Source organism: Serinus canaria, chromosome 10 (genome assembly GCF_022539315.1).
Source record: "Serinus canaria isolate serCan28SL12 chromosome 10, serCan2020, whole genome shotgun sequence".
Lineage (NCBI taxonomy): Eukaryota > Metazoa > Chordata > Aves > Passeriformes > Fringillidae > Serinus > Serinus canaria.
This window is the reverse complement of record NC_066324.1, coordinates 20,193,493-20,209,292: the sequence shown is the minus strand read 5'-3', so window position 1 is coordinate 20,209,292 and position 15,800 is coordinate 20,193,493. Positions and strand designations below refer to the sequence as shown.

Below are 15,800 nucleotides of genomic sequence, written 5' to 3'. Positions count from 1 at the left end.
TGTCCCATCCCACTCCTCCATCTTGGGAGCCTACAGCAGGAAAAGGACATCTGAAAAAAGTGACAGAACCTCTCCACACTGAGACTTTGAGCAGTGGTGTCTCCGTGATGCACCTGCTGTGGTGGCTTTGCACCCCGGGGCTCCGGATTTGACACCTCTTCCCCACCCTCGGGCACCCACTCCAGATCCCCAGAGCACGTGAGGTGGCAGGAAGTGGGTTTGTCCCCAACCACAGCCCAGCCAGGCACTGAGGGAGGCCAGGGGTTGCCACAGGGTGGCAGATCAGCGGTGGCAAGTGACAACATGAGGTGTTGGTAGGTTTTTTTCCTTCCCTTGCTCTGGCAGGGTTCAAAATAGAGACACAAATCTTCCTCCTGTAAGAGGAGTGACAGTGGAAAAGGGAGATAATCCAAAGGGATAGTGGTGGTTCCAACCTCTGTCCTCATGTTTTGCTTTCCATGTGCTTAATTTTTTTGTCTGGCCAGCCCTCCTGACTTGGGAGATGCTGGGAAGCAGCTGCATGACCCTGACTAGTGATAAGGTGGTTGCCAAAAGACCCAGCAGGGCTGGGCACAGACTCCTTGGCACCAGCAACGCAGATAGCTTAACTTTGGTGGGGCAACCTCCCAATTAAAACTTGCAGGTGCAGGGTTCTTCCCCTGGCCACCTGCCTCCATGGGTGCTTGAAAAATTGTTTTCAGGAGTAATTGAGTTTAATTAGAGCTTGAATTCCCTGGAGCTTGGATGCTCAGAGATGCGCAGGGGATGGAAATAATCTGATGGGGCAGTTTCCTGCTAGGTCTCACCCTGTCTGAGGTTTTATTAATGGGATCTTATGTTGTCCTTTAGATGGAGATGGAGGTTTTTTCTCTGGGAATGCTGGCTTTGGTGTTGTACCTCACTTTTCTGACTGTCTGGGGAAAACGGGATAAAGGGAATGGAATGACCAAAAAGCCTTTGTGCTGTCCAGAGACATGAGGAATAAAGGTCACTTTAGTCATCACAGTAAAGATAAAAAGAATATACTCTTGACCACAGGCTCCTGGGATCCTGAAGGGAAATAGCTCTGTGTGGAGACTCCTAAAATCAGGCTTAAAATCAGACTCCAGCAAGTGTGATTGCAAAGGCCCCTCAGTCTGAAATTGAGGAATGCCTGGGTGCTCCCAATCCCTGTCCCATGGCATTCAATCCCTGGCCAGGGTCATCATTGGCCCCTGCCAGCTGTGGGGGGAGAGCACCCCCACAGACCCTTTGTTCCTCTGATCCCACAGGAGTATCCAGAAAATCGCCCCCCCCACCCCCCACCCCAATCCTTCCAGTACTGGGTAAGCGTGCCAGGAGAGGCAGTGCCAAGACAAGCTGGGGGAGGGCCAGCACAGCGATAAAAGCTTTATAAAATGGATTTATTCCTCCATGGCTCCTTGGATGGCTGGAAGAGCCTTTACCCAGGAGAGCTGTACCCCCAAGAGCAGACTGAGCCCCCGGGCCTGGCTCTGCTCTGTCTGGCTTGATTTCCACAGGGTGTTTGGGTGGTTTATAGTTTAGGAGAAATATGATTCATGAACTCCAGCGTGATAAGGATGAGGGAGGAAAGAAAAGCCACGTCAACCTGAAGGAATGTGGCTGGTAGAGAGCCCAGCCTGCGGCTGGCAAAAGCCCTGGGAGAGAGGATCAAGCAAAAAAAGTGGCAAGATGAGAACATGTGCCTGAAAAAATAGCTGAAAGCTTCCCATCCCTGCTTCAGGGGCTCTTGTCCCTCAAATACACTGCAGCTCTTGAGGCCATGGGATGGCTCCAGATAAACTCCACGGACACAGGTCAGCCAAACTTCTTTACTGGGGATAATTGATGGCCCAAGTTGCTGTGTTTGCATAGGGTTGACTGTGCTCCAGCCTCCCTCCAACCACTGCCCTGCTTCCCCGAGGATCAGGGACCAGCATGGGGTCTGGGAGCCATGCCAGCCATCCCAAAGCAAGCCCCAGTGTGAATGGCAGGCAAGGGAAGCATTGTCCTTTGTCCCCCTGCTCTGCTGGGCAGCTCCGTGTGCCTGCTGGGCACATGGCTTGGGCAGGCGATGCCATGCCCAGATTTCCTTCACCAGTGGGAATGAGAGTGGCAGGGAAAGCCCTGACCTGGTTCTTGCTGCCCCCTGTGCAAATACATAATGTTTGGCATCCTGGCAGACACACAGCCCCTTTATAAAGGCAGCAAAATTTGGCTGTGATGAGAGAGCATGGCCATTATCAGAAAGAATTCTAGCTCTGGGATGTGCCAAGGCACACACAGGCAGACCTCTGCCCCCTGTTCCCATCCAGAATATCCTTCCTGAGGGCGGGGAGCTCCTGCTCTTGCAGCATCCCCGGGGAGTCTGTATCCTGCATACCCTCGGGGTGAGTCTGCTCTGAGATGTTCTGGGTGGATGTTATTTACAGCAGCATTTTTCATTGATAGCAAATCGCTCTTGGTGCCGGGAAAAAGCTGCTGAGGTGCTGGCAGGGTGCGGGCAGGGTGCAGCTGGAGCTCCCAAATGCCTGCAGCCCGCGAACCCCACCAGTTGCCTCGGCACAAAGTCAATATTGACCCTCTGTCACGCTTGCACGCAGCGGCACTCCCGCTGCCAAAGCAGAACAAAGCCCAGCGCGTCCCTCCAGCACCGCCTCTCTGGGCCGGTTCTTTAAAAGTAATCAGCATTAAATTGTTGGGTCTGCTGGGGCTTTGTTGGAAGTCAAATACCTGGGAAAAGCCGTGGAGAAAGAGAGCTCCAGCTGCTCTGCTTCTTACTTCTCACCCTTCTCTCCCTCCCCTCTCCCAGAGCACCAATCCACGCTGGATCACTGCATGGAAGAGACATCACTTCACATCCCTGTCACATCCCCAGCTCCTCGGAGGGCACTGTCGTGCCAGAGCCGGGACATGGGAACTGGCAGCACCCCAGGGAAATAAAAGCTGAAGTGCTTTGAAGGCTTGGCCTTCAAAGGGGGAGGGTGATGGGGGAGCAGAGAGGAACCAAAACCCAGTGGCAGAGGAACAGGCGGAGGGCGAAGGGGAAGTGAAAGCAGCTGTGATTACTGAAAGCTCAGATGTGAAAGAGTGGGAGCACTATCTTTGGGGCTCTCACTTCCCTGTCTGTGCAGGTTTTCTTGGCTTCGGGCTATTTTTAACCCCGTTCTTGTCTTTGCTCATAAATTCCACCCTGGGGTGGGTGGGGAGGTGAGTGCCACATGTGCCACCAGATTTTGGAGTTTGGGGACTGCTGAGCATCTCTGCATGGTGGGGTTTGAGGGGGTCACCCAGCATCTCTGCATGGTGGGGTTTGGGGGGGTCACCCAGCTTCTCTGCATGGTGAGGTTTTGGGAGGTCACCCAGCATTCCTGGTCTACTGAGTTTTGGGGACTGTTCCCTGCAGGGCATGCAGATATATCCGAGCTGCATCATCCCTCTCCATCCCTTTTCCATCCCATGGCACCTGGGCTGTATCTGCTTGTTTGGCCTCCAGATAAGGAGGTATTTTTAGCAGACTCACAAATATGTGGTCCCTGTCCCCAAATATTTTCTGCAGGACTGGGCACCTGGTGGTGGGACAGAGTGGGGTGCTTGGGTACACCAAGCACCTCAGTAGAAGCCTTTTTAACCTGGAACACAATCACCAAGGGTTGAAAGAGCTCCTAGTCACCAAGCAAGGGTTTTCTTTCTCAAAAAATAATAAGTGATGCTTCCTCTAAATGGTCCTTATCCCTGCAGCCTCCACACTTAGTTTTGAGTAACAAAATTCTGCAGGGGTGTGGATTTAAGCAATTTAACAGTACTAATTAAAACAGTGCACATACACAGACAGACAGACACACACACACACCCCATCCCTGGAAAGAGTCAGCATAACTCAGCGGTGACCTCGGCTGGGCTGTGTGACTACTGTCCTCTGCAGGACCCCAAACCTGGGTTTAAAGTTAAGCCTGGGATTAGAGGCTGTGCTGAAGCCAGCAGGGTGAGTCCCTCACTGTCCTGAATCAGCAGTGGCTGCACAGGGAAGCCCTGGAGCAGGCAGGAGGGAGTCTGGCAGCTTGTGGGGTGTCGGATGCTCCAAGGAGGGAGCTGGCCGAGGATCCCCTGAGCTGCAGGGGACAGAAACCCCAGTAAAATTAACACCACTCCCACTGGGTTTAACCCACTTAAACCTCTGTGCCTTGTCCTGTTGTGGAAGAAGCATCCTCATTCTCCCCCAAAATTCTCCCAGGGCTGTCTGCCTTCCTTTGAAAGCCTGGTTTTACTCCTCCCTCTGCTATTTTAATGCTGCTGGGTCGATTTACCCCTATATACCTCTATTTCCTCTACACCGGCCTTAAATTCCATAATTAACAGGTCAATGCAGTCAGTCCTGTTCCAGGGATGGGGAGGGAGGCAGCTCCTGCTCCGTGCTGAGGAGGGAATGCAGAAGTGTTTAAAACGGGACCACGCTCCCGGTACTACAGTGATTTCAGCATTTATGATAATAAAAAGAAAGGCCCAAAGCAAGGGGCCCCGGGCCGAGCAGGAGCACTCCCGTCGAAGATGGAGCAGCGCCGGCGCTGGGGCTGCTCAGCAGCGATGGCCCCGAGGCTCCAAGTGGAGCGGCACGGGTTCAGTGGGTCAGATCCCCCTTTTTATCCTGTTTTTTGTCCCTTTGGATTGGTTTCTTTTTGGATCCTTCATTTGCATGAAGGTTTAAGGTGCTTGATTGGCCATTACAGCTCTGTCCATGCTGGCTCGTTTCTCTTGAGGGTGCTGTACTTTGGTGTGTTATGGTACCTTGAGTACCGTGTATTTCTTATAACTACCCTTTTAACCCCTTTTACAAGAGAACAGCCAAACTAACAGTGCATGCTTAACGATCTATCAACTATTTTACAACAGTTTCTAACCTATTTTTAACAGAAGGAAACATCTGGGAACTTTCCCTCTGAAATAAACCAACACAAGAAAGAAAGGGTAATATAATTAGGTGGGGGGAGAGGCAGAAGAAAAGTCACTCCTTGAAACCCAACCCCTTTCATCCCGCAGGGAGATCACAGGCGAAGCTGGGTCAGATGCAGTGAAACATTTCCAGGCCTAGAGTGTTTAAATAGAAAGGTTATGTACTTGGGAGATTCATTTCATCTCTTAATTGGTTATTTGTTTGTTTACATGACTCGGGAGCTCTTTTCTCGTGTTTGCTTTGCTGGCTCACTCAGCTGCTGAAAATCCCGGCCGGCCGCGTCCCGACCCGGCCAGTGCCGAGCATGGGGCTGTCCTTCGGTCCAGCTCCTCCCCATGACCCCTTCCCACCCAGGTGTGCCGCTGGGATGCTCCAGCTGAGAGCATCTCCTCTTCCCTTGTGGAAATCAGGAGGTGGTGCGGATGGACCCCTCTAAGCCAGGATTTGAAGCTCTTCCTCTCCCGAACATCCTCCTAGGCCCAGCAGAGGATGAGATGCAAAATGCCACGGGTTTGGGTTTGGTTTTCCCCCGATCTTGGTTCTCTGCTGGCTTCAGCCTGCACAAAATTTTGGAGGAAAAACAGCTTTCTCCTACCATGGCTCTGGAGAGAAGTTTTAGAAGTACCTGGAGAAGTGCAACAGCTTCTTGCTTACCCTCCTCTCTTGGCTGTATATACATTTTATGCTAATTTTCTCTTGGTTTTATCTTGGTTTATGTTAATTTCCCGTATCCAGGCACGAGGTGCCCTGGGGCTCTTTGGCCCAGCGGGTGTCCTGATGGCAGAGTGTTGGGCAGAGCGGCAGAGCGTCCCCTCAACCTCGTGCTTGGATGGGAGAACCTCTTTCCATCCCCCTTCCTGGAGCCAGTGGATCTTTATCTCAGCCTGGCATCCATCCCTGGAGGGAAGAGGGGAAGCTGCACTCCTGGTTGGGCAGATAAGGAGCAGCCACCCAGATGGATCAGTGGGATGACCTTGGGAGGAGCAGCCTCGGGCGATGGGGAAGCCGAGGAGAAGAGGAGAAGATAAAGGAGGGCATCGTGCCCAAGATGAGCTGGCACCACCACCCTTGAAATGAGGGAGGTATTTCCTAAACAGTCAGGTTGGCCCCAAAACACCTCCCAGCTCCCGTGGCTCTCCTGGAACTGATGTCAGCAGTGGCCACATGTGTTTGAGAGGAGCTGATGGGCGTCAGTGCAGGAATGTGAGGATTTGGGGCTTTTTTCCCCATGGTTTTTTGGGTTGCAAATGTGTTAACATCTGGGTGGTTTTTTTGTTTTTTTTTTTTTTTCCCAAAATCAATCCCCTTCTCAATCTTTGCTGGATGCAGAGGAACACACATTGCTAAAAGCTAAATCAGAGCCTCTGCTCCTCCTCCTCCTCCTCCTCCTCTCCCCCTCCTCCCTTTAAAGTCTGCATCAACACTGATAATTAAAACCACGTTTGGGAGAAGTTTATTGATTTATCCTCTAGAATTCCTTTTTCCTCCTGGACTTTTGAACTGCTGTCGTGGAGAAGGACTTCCCCATGTGCTGCCCACTCGTTTTTGTGGGGATATGATGGAGATTTTAGGGAAGGCACTATGAAAAATGCCATTCACTTTTGTTAAAATTTTAGAAGTTCAATAGTAATGAAAATAGTAATAACAGTTAGGGCAATAAGAGTCAATAAAAAGCAAAGAATTATGGACATAGGGGTGCCTGGCACTGCCACAAAGCACACCTTGATAACAAAGGATGACCCCTTAAAAGCAATAGCCTATTGCATATTCATATATCTCATACATGATTCAAACATTCCTTTCAAACTAGGGGGTTTCTGCTTAATTTTAGCTTCCCCCCCATCTCGTAAATCAGCCTTCTTGGTTCCTCAAAGTCTGAGCTTTCCTGATAAGGAGGCAATAATTCTTCCCTTGGGATTTTGGTGTCTGTTGCTGTTATCTCTATCCACATAGGATTATGTGAAGAATTTCTTGATTATCTTTTCCATTCCTTGAGCTAGGAATGGAAAAGTATACAAAATAATACAAAAAGTATCTTATATCACATAGTTTCTATTTTAATATTATGCTATAGCCTAAAAACCATATTTACCACACTACTTAAAAGAGATTAATACAGCAGAACTTTCCAACATCACACATGTAGTATTCATTTTAATATTTGCAAAGAGCCAATCATATAATATGCATTTTTCACAGCACCAACTTACAACCATCCCATGCTGTCTCCAAGCTTTGAGGCTGTCAGAGCATCCTGTGCTGCCTCCCCAGCCTGTCCCCAACCCCTTGGAGTCACAGCCAGCAGGACACAGAAACTCAACCCCAGGCCATCCACTGAGCCCCATGAGATGTTTGGAGCAGCAAGGAGGTCAGGAAGCCAGGAAACCTCCAAGCTGGTGCTGGCCTGAGGTGGTGGGATGAGAGGATCAAAGGCTATGGGGGATTCTTCCCTTTTGCTGTAGGGTGTTGGGGAAAAAATGTGTCAGGATGTGGTGATGGGATTATCCGGCCACAGCCACACTGGTAATGGAGCCTTCTCCAAAAATTCATCATTGTTTGGGGCTGAAAAGTCCTGCTGGGGCCAGAAGGCCCAAGCTGGACTTGTGAGCTGGGAGTCACCTTCTGGAGAGCAGATGAGACCCTGCCCTGAGCACAGTTCTGCTGGTGCTGAGCTTTGATGGGAAAATGCTCAGTGGGTTTTGGGACTGTGGAGAACAGCAAAGACTCATCCAGGATTTTCCTGGGCTGGGATTTATGTATGCCACTGGCCAGCTGATGAAAAGTCTGGAAATCCCAGGACCTGCCATGTCTTGCAGAGCCACTGGCTTGGCGTAGGCAAAGCCCAAGCCACTAATTACCTGCCTGAGGACAAAAAACTTGTGGATTTGTGTTTTCTTAGTGTCTGATCCAAGGAGGTCCCCATTCAAGTGGCACCAAGAGTGCCCCAGGGAGATCTGGCGTCCTTCTGGAGAACATGCAAAGCAGGAAAAGCTTTGAAATCCAAGAGAAGGAGGAGGAGATCCCTGGGTGTCACTGAGCATCTCCTCCAGGCCTGGCTGATGCAATGTGAGCCCTTCCAAAGGCTGGGAAACCCTGGGAAGTCCCCAGGGACTTTGGTGGCATCAAGGCCAGCTGCCAACTGGGACTGGGGAGTCCCCAGCCCAGGGGCAGATGCTGAACTGGAGCCAAGCTGTGGTTCCCTCTGGGAAGAGCTGATCCAGCTGCTGTGAATCAGGTGACATCAGATATCCCTGAGGGAGGGTCAGCCAGGAGGAAACCTCCTTCTAACAGGTTTCTATGATGGGGACATGAGGTTGGGATGGGGAAGAGCAAGGCAGGGGGTCATTTCAGCCCTAAGCCCTGAGCAGCCATTCCTCCCCTCTCCCTGGCATGATAAAGCCATCCCTGAAGTGGCAGTGTGGTTTATCCCACCACCTCCTCATTCCCAGCCCTCTTTCCTGAGGGTTTCCACAATAAAAGCCCTGCTGGGGGAACTGGGGTCAGCCCCACTGTTGGTGTCCCAGTAACAGAGGGATGGAAAAGGACAGATTGTGCATCCAAGCAGTTGGCTGGGGGATGTCCTGTCCCACATTGGGCTGGAGAAGGTTCTGCAGCCCCATCCAGGGATGCTGCAGCAGGCACAGCCAAGAGCCTCACTCATTTATTGTTATTTTCTTTTCCTTTGCAGGCACTGAAAATTGCTGCGTGGGAAGTGTCTGAAGGTGATGAATGGCTTTGCTATGTTTGCCAAGGAGATGTTTTCCTTTGATGGGCACCAAAACACCTGGGCTTGCCCTTCCTGGCTGGAAGAGTGAAATTCCCTAAAACAGCTCACAAATACAGGCCAAATCAGTAGTTTCAGGAGAAAAAGAGGAAGGCTGTAGGTGCCATTGCAGAGGAGGGGAGAGGCCAGGCTCAGCAGTCTGAGGTATGTGATGTCCATGTGCTGCTTCTGTCCCAGCCCAGGGGATTTTCCAGTGACCTGGATGTGAGCTGGGCACGCTCCATCCCTCCCACCAGTCCTGGCTTGGGGGAACTGGGTTAGATAAGCATCCCTGAGCCTGGAGGAGGGGAACCACACTGGAATGGAGGCTCCCAGGTCCCAGGGATGCAGCACCCCAACCTCAGCTCCTTGGTTTGTGTGTTGAAGTTGGGGTTTTCCCATAACAGGAAGATTGTGGTGTTGCCTCTGCTTGCTTGGAGGAGCAGCCTGTGGGCTGTGAATCATGCCTTGGACAGCAGAAAGGAGATCTTCAGGGCTTGCTCCCTGCTCCTCTTAACATCCATCCATCCATCCATCCATCCATCCATCCATCCATCCATCCATCCATCCATCCATCCATCCATCCATCCATCCATCCATCCATCCATCCATCCATCCATCCATCCATCCCATCCTAAGCCATCCCAGCAAACCCAGGTGCTCCCTATCATCCCAAGCTCTCTGCCACTGCTGCTTTCTTCCCTGAGGGTGGGATCACAGAGATTTGGGGCTGTGGATGTTGGTGCACATCGTTTATCCTGGTTTATCTGCTCTGTTTAGGATGTATTTGTACTTTCTCATGGTCCTTCTGAGGAGCAGAACCCAGACAGCTGTTGGGCTGCAAAACCTTCAGTGAGCTGGCATGGATGGAGCTCTTCAGAGAAAGTTTTAAGCAGAGAAAAAAAAAAGGGACATATTTATAATATTTATTTATTTTTAATAGCTTTCTTTTTGTTTTTTTTAAACTACTTAGATGGTTCTTCAAGGCATTCCAGCCCCAGCAGCATCCTGTGGTGAGAAGTTCCCTGGATGAACACACAGCCTTAGCTCACCTCTGCCGGGGCAGGGACCTGGCACTAGAGCATCACCAGTAATTTTCCATCTGTCTCCACGCTGTGGAAATACACCCAGGCATGGAAAAAGCCTAGAAGGGAATAAAGAAGACACTTGGCCAGTAGAGCTTGGCCGGCTCCCAGCTCAAGGAACGGCTTCAGGTTCATCCCCATCTCTCCAGTGCTTGGCAGGCTTGGCTGTCTCAGCTCCTACAAACGGGACAGGCCAGCAGCATTCCTGCCAAAACCCCGGGTGCTCCTGCTCCAACAACTCCCTGCACCCACGGGTTAGCTGCATGACAAAAAGGGGGGAAAGTGGCCTTTTTGTGGGGTTTGGTTGGGATTTTTTCCTTCTCACCGCAGAGAAAAGGAGAAGGAAATACTTGGCACGGAGGGCGGAGCTGAGCGAGGGGGAGCTCAGGGACAGCGGGGATGTGGCAGTGGGAGGCGAGTGGGCTCTTTATGAGGCTTTAATTACTCCAGCCAAAACCCACATTAGCCTGATGAGTGAAAAGAGGTTTTTACGAGGGCAATAAGATGTCCCAGCCTGCCGGGGCGGTGATTGCCTGCCCGTGGCCTCGGGCTCTCCGAGGAGCCTCTGGTGCTCCTGCTGCAATTCGACTCCAGCCCGGCAAGAGGGTCCGGCCGTTTCCCAACCTCGCGGTGCTAATCCCTCTTACCTCAGTGGTGCAGCAATAACCCCCGGAGCCACCACCACCTCCCACTGCCGGCGGCTGCAGAGCACACTATGTTCCCAGACAAGGCTCCTCACACCCTGCACAGCCCCGGCAAACAAGGGCGGCTTCCCAAATCCCATGAGCATCCTTCCCCCAGCAGCTTTCCTTGGAAAACACCCTCGAAGAGTCACTGTTCCCAGCCCACTTCCTTGAAAACTCAGGTTGCTGTGAAAATGGTGGTGAAACAGGCTGGGAAGGGGGCACCAAGGGCAGAGTGACTGAGGTCTGTGATACCCTCATGAGTCCAGAGAAGATAAGTGATGAGAGGGTGGTGACTCACTGCCTCTTGTGCAAAACCCAGCACCATCCAATGCATCCAGCATGTCTGAAGATGTTTCTCCATAGGATTTCTCCTGATACGAGAGGATGAGGGTGCCTTCAAAAAGCAATTCCTGGAAGAGGAAGCCACCCAGGACACCAAGACCACTCACTCTGCTGAGTGTAGAAGCTCATTGAGGTCTGATGTTTTCCTGGGATCCTCTGCTTCAGCCAATGGTTGTGGAGGAAGGAAACCCATCAGCAAGGTGTTGCTCCCACATCCAGGGGATAGGAAGTTCCTGGAGACAGGCTGGCCAAAGGTTGGCCAAGCTGCAGCGTCAGACCTGAGCAGGGGCAGGAGGGGGTTATTTGGTAGAGATGGTCATGAAGAAAACAAGATATCCCCTTTCCCAAGGTGGCTGAAGGGAGCTGAAGACACCAGGATTTAGCCCCTGGGAAGAATGAGTCAGTCACAGGGGTGACCACAAGGATCTGTTATCACAAGGATCTGCTATCAGTTGAAAATCTGTCTCATGAGGGCATCAAAGCAGCTCCTTGTGTGCCAACAGGAAGGGGGAAGGGAAGGAAAAGAGGACAAAGATCCTTAGTGCCAGGCAAGGAGAGTTCTGTGGCCCCCAGCTCCTCTGGGATGGTGCAGGAGGGGGTTCAAAGCCCTGTGTCCTTCCATTTGAGAGCTTCTTCAGCCCATCCTGGCAGCCCAGGGGCTGGGGGAGCTGCGAGGGGAAGGTCTCACTCTGACAGCTCCACGGAGCCAGAGCTGGGCCCAGCATGTGTTACTCACCTTGAAACTATGTGAGTAAACAGAGAAGTCTCCTCTTCCTGGTCCCACCTGCAATTAGGCTGCAGACTGGAGCCTGAATCCACCCTGGTAGATCATGGGGATGCTCTGCTCTCTCCTCTGCTGAATCCTCAGGCCAAGCCACCCAGGAGAGGAGGATGGTGAAGCTCCAGTTGGCCTCCTGGACCATCCTCTTCTATATGGAGCTTCTTGGAGATGTCCCACCAGGAGGAAAACACCCCTTTCCCATCACTTCTGGTGTTTTTATGTGGGAATAAATCACATGGGACTCCATTTTTTTCATGGTGGAAAAAGCCCATTCTTTATTCACGTAACTCCTTTTTATACAGTTTTACAGACCTCAGGGGTGACTCCAGTGGGTTAGTAGCTTTCTTGTCAATTATTGATTAATAACAAGTTATTATTCTGTATTGATTAGTCACTCAAACCCCCGGGGTGTACGTGCAGGAAAAGTTGTTTGTGAGAGATAGTTTCATTTTTCTATCTAATGGTGTAAAAGCAGTTTATACAGGTGGCAGTTGTTTTTCACCCAGGAATAGATTGTTATGCTAACAAACTGCTCACAACAGGACTGCTTTCACATGGGAACTTGCAAAGTGCCTTAGAAGGAATGACAGGCTAGCCAGGGCAGGCCTGATTTTATGAAGGCTTTCTTTATGATTTTTCTACCTTACTGCAACCTTTTTATAACCTGTATCACCATTTTTTGTTGCTGAGCAGCAGCTACACTGATGGCTGTGACATGGGGGAAGTGGAGCCAACTGAGAAGAACTCAGTTGAGAGACTCAGCACCAGCTGAGAAGAAGAAGAGATGATCCCACAGGAAAGGGACCTTCCTGCTGGCCCAGCAAAAGCCTCTGAGCTCCAGGGATTTAATGGCCACCACTGCAATCATGTGTCCCACTGGCTCCTGACACCTTCCACTCAGGTCCTTGGGGTTCCCAGAGAGGCTTGGAAAACCTTCTCTGTGGAAAACCTTCATCCATCTTGGTGTCTGTGGAAAACCTTCATCCATCTTGGTGTCCTCTTCCCTACCAGTGCCTAGAGGAAGAGGAGAGACCACTCTGGACCATCCCCTAGAGGGAAGAGACCAGCCTGCAGAGCAGCACTGGAGCCAGCCCAAGGCCAGGGAGTCTTGAAGAAGACTGAAGGGTTTCCAGGATTGACAGTGGTTTCTGCAGGCAGGAGAGTGAATAAAATGGTCAAATTCCTCACAATTCCATGCCTGTCCTCCCACACAGAGTAAAGGAATGCGGGAGATACCGCAGCAATGCCATGCAAACACCCTGGAGAGAGGTGAACCTCCTCCTGACCCCAGCTAGGAGACAACAAAAACTGTTTTAAAGACTTTTGGAGCATCTTGATGCATTTGTGGGAGGCTTGTGGGCACTGAATGTGTGGGAAGCAGCTGATGGGTCAATAGCCTGCAGGAACACCAAACACATCAGAGATAACTGATGGAGACAGAGTCCAGAAATGTTACATAGACCTGTAGTATTCCCACACTGGGAATCATGTAGAAATCAATGAATTAACCATTCCAGAGCTTTAGGTACAGGCAGCAGCATCTGTGCTGGCACAGACACAGGGATTCTCTTTGGGAATGAGGCCGCAGATAGGAAGAGAAGGGGAAGGTGCATGTGTTGCTGAGGTTCAGACTGGGTGACCTCAACTAGAGCAGAAACAAAGGGAGGGGGAAAAAAAAACAGGAGGTAAGACACTGCAGCTTCCTCAGGCTGATCCCTTGCAAGACTTACTCAGAGTTACATCATGGTGCTTATTAGGATACAGATCCCTGAGAGCCACGGCTCCAGAGGCTCTGGAAGGATCCCTGGGGATTTGTGCCCCCCTGGCCAGCAGCCAGGGCAGTAGGGATGGCACCCCAATCCCAGCTGTGCCACTGAGGCCAGCTTCCCAAACACGGGCACTGCTGCTGTCCCCACAGAGGGACTCAGCTCTGTTTTGGGGCCCAGGGAGGCAAGGGGTGTTTGGGCACAGGGCTGCCTCCTCTCTGTGCTCCTCCCCGTGTTCTGTGGCTGGGACTGCACAGCTGCTGCTGGCCAGAGCTGAGGGCAGCTCACCAGCTTCCCTGAGTCAGCTGTCACCACCCAAGGCTTTTCCAAGACCACAGGGCTATTCCTCACCACACAGCACTGAGCAAGGTGATTCCCTGCCCTGGCTGCTCTCCTCCTCTGAACCAGGAATGCTGGGGTGTCCCTGGAGGTGGCCAGGGAACAAACCCAGGTAGGGGGCTGCTTCCCCCTGGAAGGGCAGGATGCGAAGGTGGGGCTCACAGGGGAATCCCAGCCCAATAATCTCTGCTCCTGGGTGTGAGATTCCTGCTGAAGGTCTTCTCTCATGCCCCAGGATGCTCATGAGAAACTGTGCTGTGGGACTGGCCTGGATATTCCAAGGGTATCCATCCTTGGGTTTGGGGAGTGTTTCCTTCCTGCAGGCAGGGAGCAGGTGAGCCACCCCAGCACCTGCATCCTGCCTGCTGAGAGAGCAGGGAGCGTGTCAGGAGCATCCCCAGTGCTGCCACCGTGCCAGGACTTCCACAGAGGAGCATCCAAAGTGCCAAGCTTAGCAAATCCAGCCAGGAATTCAGTGCTGGAGCCGTGGACTCCAGGCCCATGTCCCCATGCACAAGTGGCTTTCCTCAGCTTTGGATAGGTTCCATCAGCCTGCAGGCTGCTCCAAGGAACTTCTCCCTCCCTGCATCCTCCCCCAGGGTTTTGCAGGATTTCACGTCCCGTACTGGGAAACAAAAGCAAAAAGAAACACCACTGCTTTTTTATAATGAAGTGCAGGAACAGCGTGTGAATGCCCGGGCAGTAATTCAAGTGGGAACATGGAGCTGGAAAGCTTTCAGCTCCCAAACTCAACTCCAGCCTCAGCACTTGGCTTTGTGCTGCTCATTCATCCACAGGGTTATTTTTGGATTCCTCCTCTGGGAGAACGGGATTAGTTTTGTTTTCAGTGTTCCTTGGAGAGCAGCTTGCTGGGGGAATGACTTAGCAGAGAAAAACCCTCTTGGCTGGTGGGGTCTGCTTGATTCCATGATTCTGGGTGGGAATGTGATGATCTGTCATGTCCCTTGGGGATTTATTCCCACTCTGCTCTTGCTGGGGCTTGGATATCTCATTACCTACAGATAATTATGTAGAGATAATGAGGTACCTGCATCTCTGAGTTGCTGGGCCTTCTCTTTATTGCTTTCCTGGGGCAGCAAGCAGAGTAAGTTGGGATTTTTATTTATTTACCAATAACTGTAGGCCCTGGCAGGATCCAAATCAAAGTTTTGAAGGAGATAAAGCTGGACTGGAAAAACGTTGGATGAGCAATCAGATTTGCCTATGCCCTATTTTCTTAGAATCATAAAATGGTTTTACTTGTAAGGGACTTTAAAAATCATCCAATTGCAGACCTAATTATCTCCTAGTTCAACCTAAAAGGGGATCTTAGAGGAGAGGAGATAATAGAAGGAGAATATCTCCCATAGAAGGAGATCCAGAGCAAAGAGGGGTGGGAGAAGCTGTAAAGACACACCCCAAAAAATTCTCAGAGTGTGGCATCTGACTTGCAGGACAGGGAAAGATGTGGGAGTGGGCATTTCAGAGGATGTTTGAGTCTCCTTTTCTCACTGCCAGCAGTCATTTGGAGGCTTGGAAGGAGCTGGCAGCTTCCAAGGCTTCAACTCCTTCTTGGCTCCAGAAGAAATGAGTGGGATGAGGAAACCTGGATTCCTGTCTCCACAATAAGTGTACTTTAAATTTAACCACAATGGCAGCTGTTGGGAGCCCTCCCTATTAACCCTCCTTAATCTTCCCCCACCACTCCATCCCTTCATCCCTGTTTTCCTCTGTCCCTCTCCTGCAGCAGGCTGTGCATTGGGACTGTCTGTACAGCTCTCTTATTCCAATTAGCTGGCTAATTAGAGCCTCATCAGGGCTGCTGCTGCCACCGAGGGTATCTCCAAGGCAGAGCTGCTAACGAGGCTGGGAAGTCCCTGGCAGGAGTCCTGGGGATGGTGGGGTGGGATAAAGCTCCCTCTTGACCTCTTGGACAGAGCAACAGATGCTGGTGTCCCAAATTCCTTGTGGTGGGATGGAACTGGGGGATATTTTTGGGGACCAAGAGGATTTGCCTTAATTCCGTTCATGGGATGTGTTTCAGCTGTAGAGGAGGGCCCATCCATCTCCCACTCCCCTCCAAATGG

General features: G+C 51.3%; 1 long non-coding RNA gene across 1 annotated transcript; it reads left to right on the top strand.

Annotated features, from left to right (window-relative positions):
* The first annotated feature begins 8,315 nt into the window (after nt 1-8,315).
* Nucleotides 8,316-12,798, top strand: LOC127059987 (uncharacterized). Its single transcript, XR_007778430.1, has 2 exons — nt 8,316-8,879; nt 9,688-12,798. It is a non-coding gene; the product is annotated as an uncharacterized LOC127059987 (long non-coding RNA).
* Nucleotides 12,799-15,800: the final 3,002 nt, after the last annotated feature.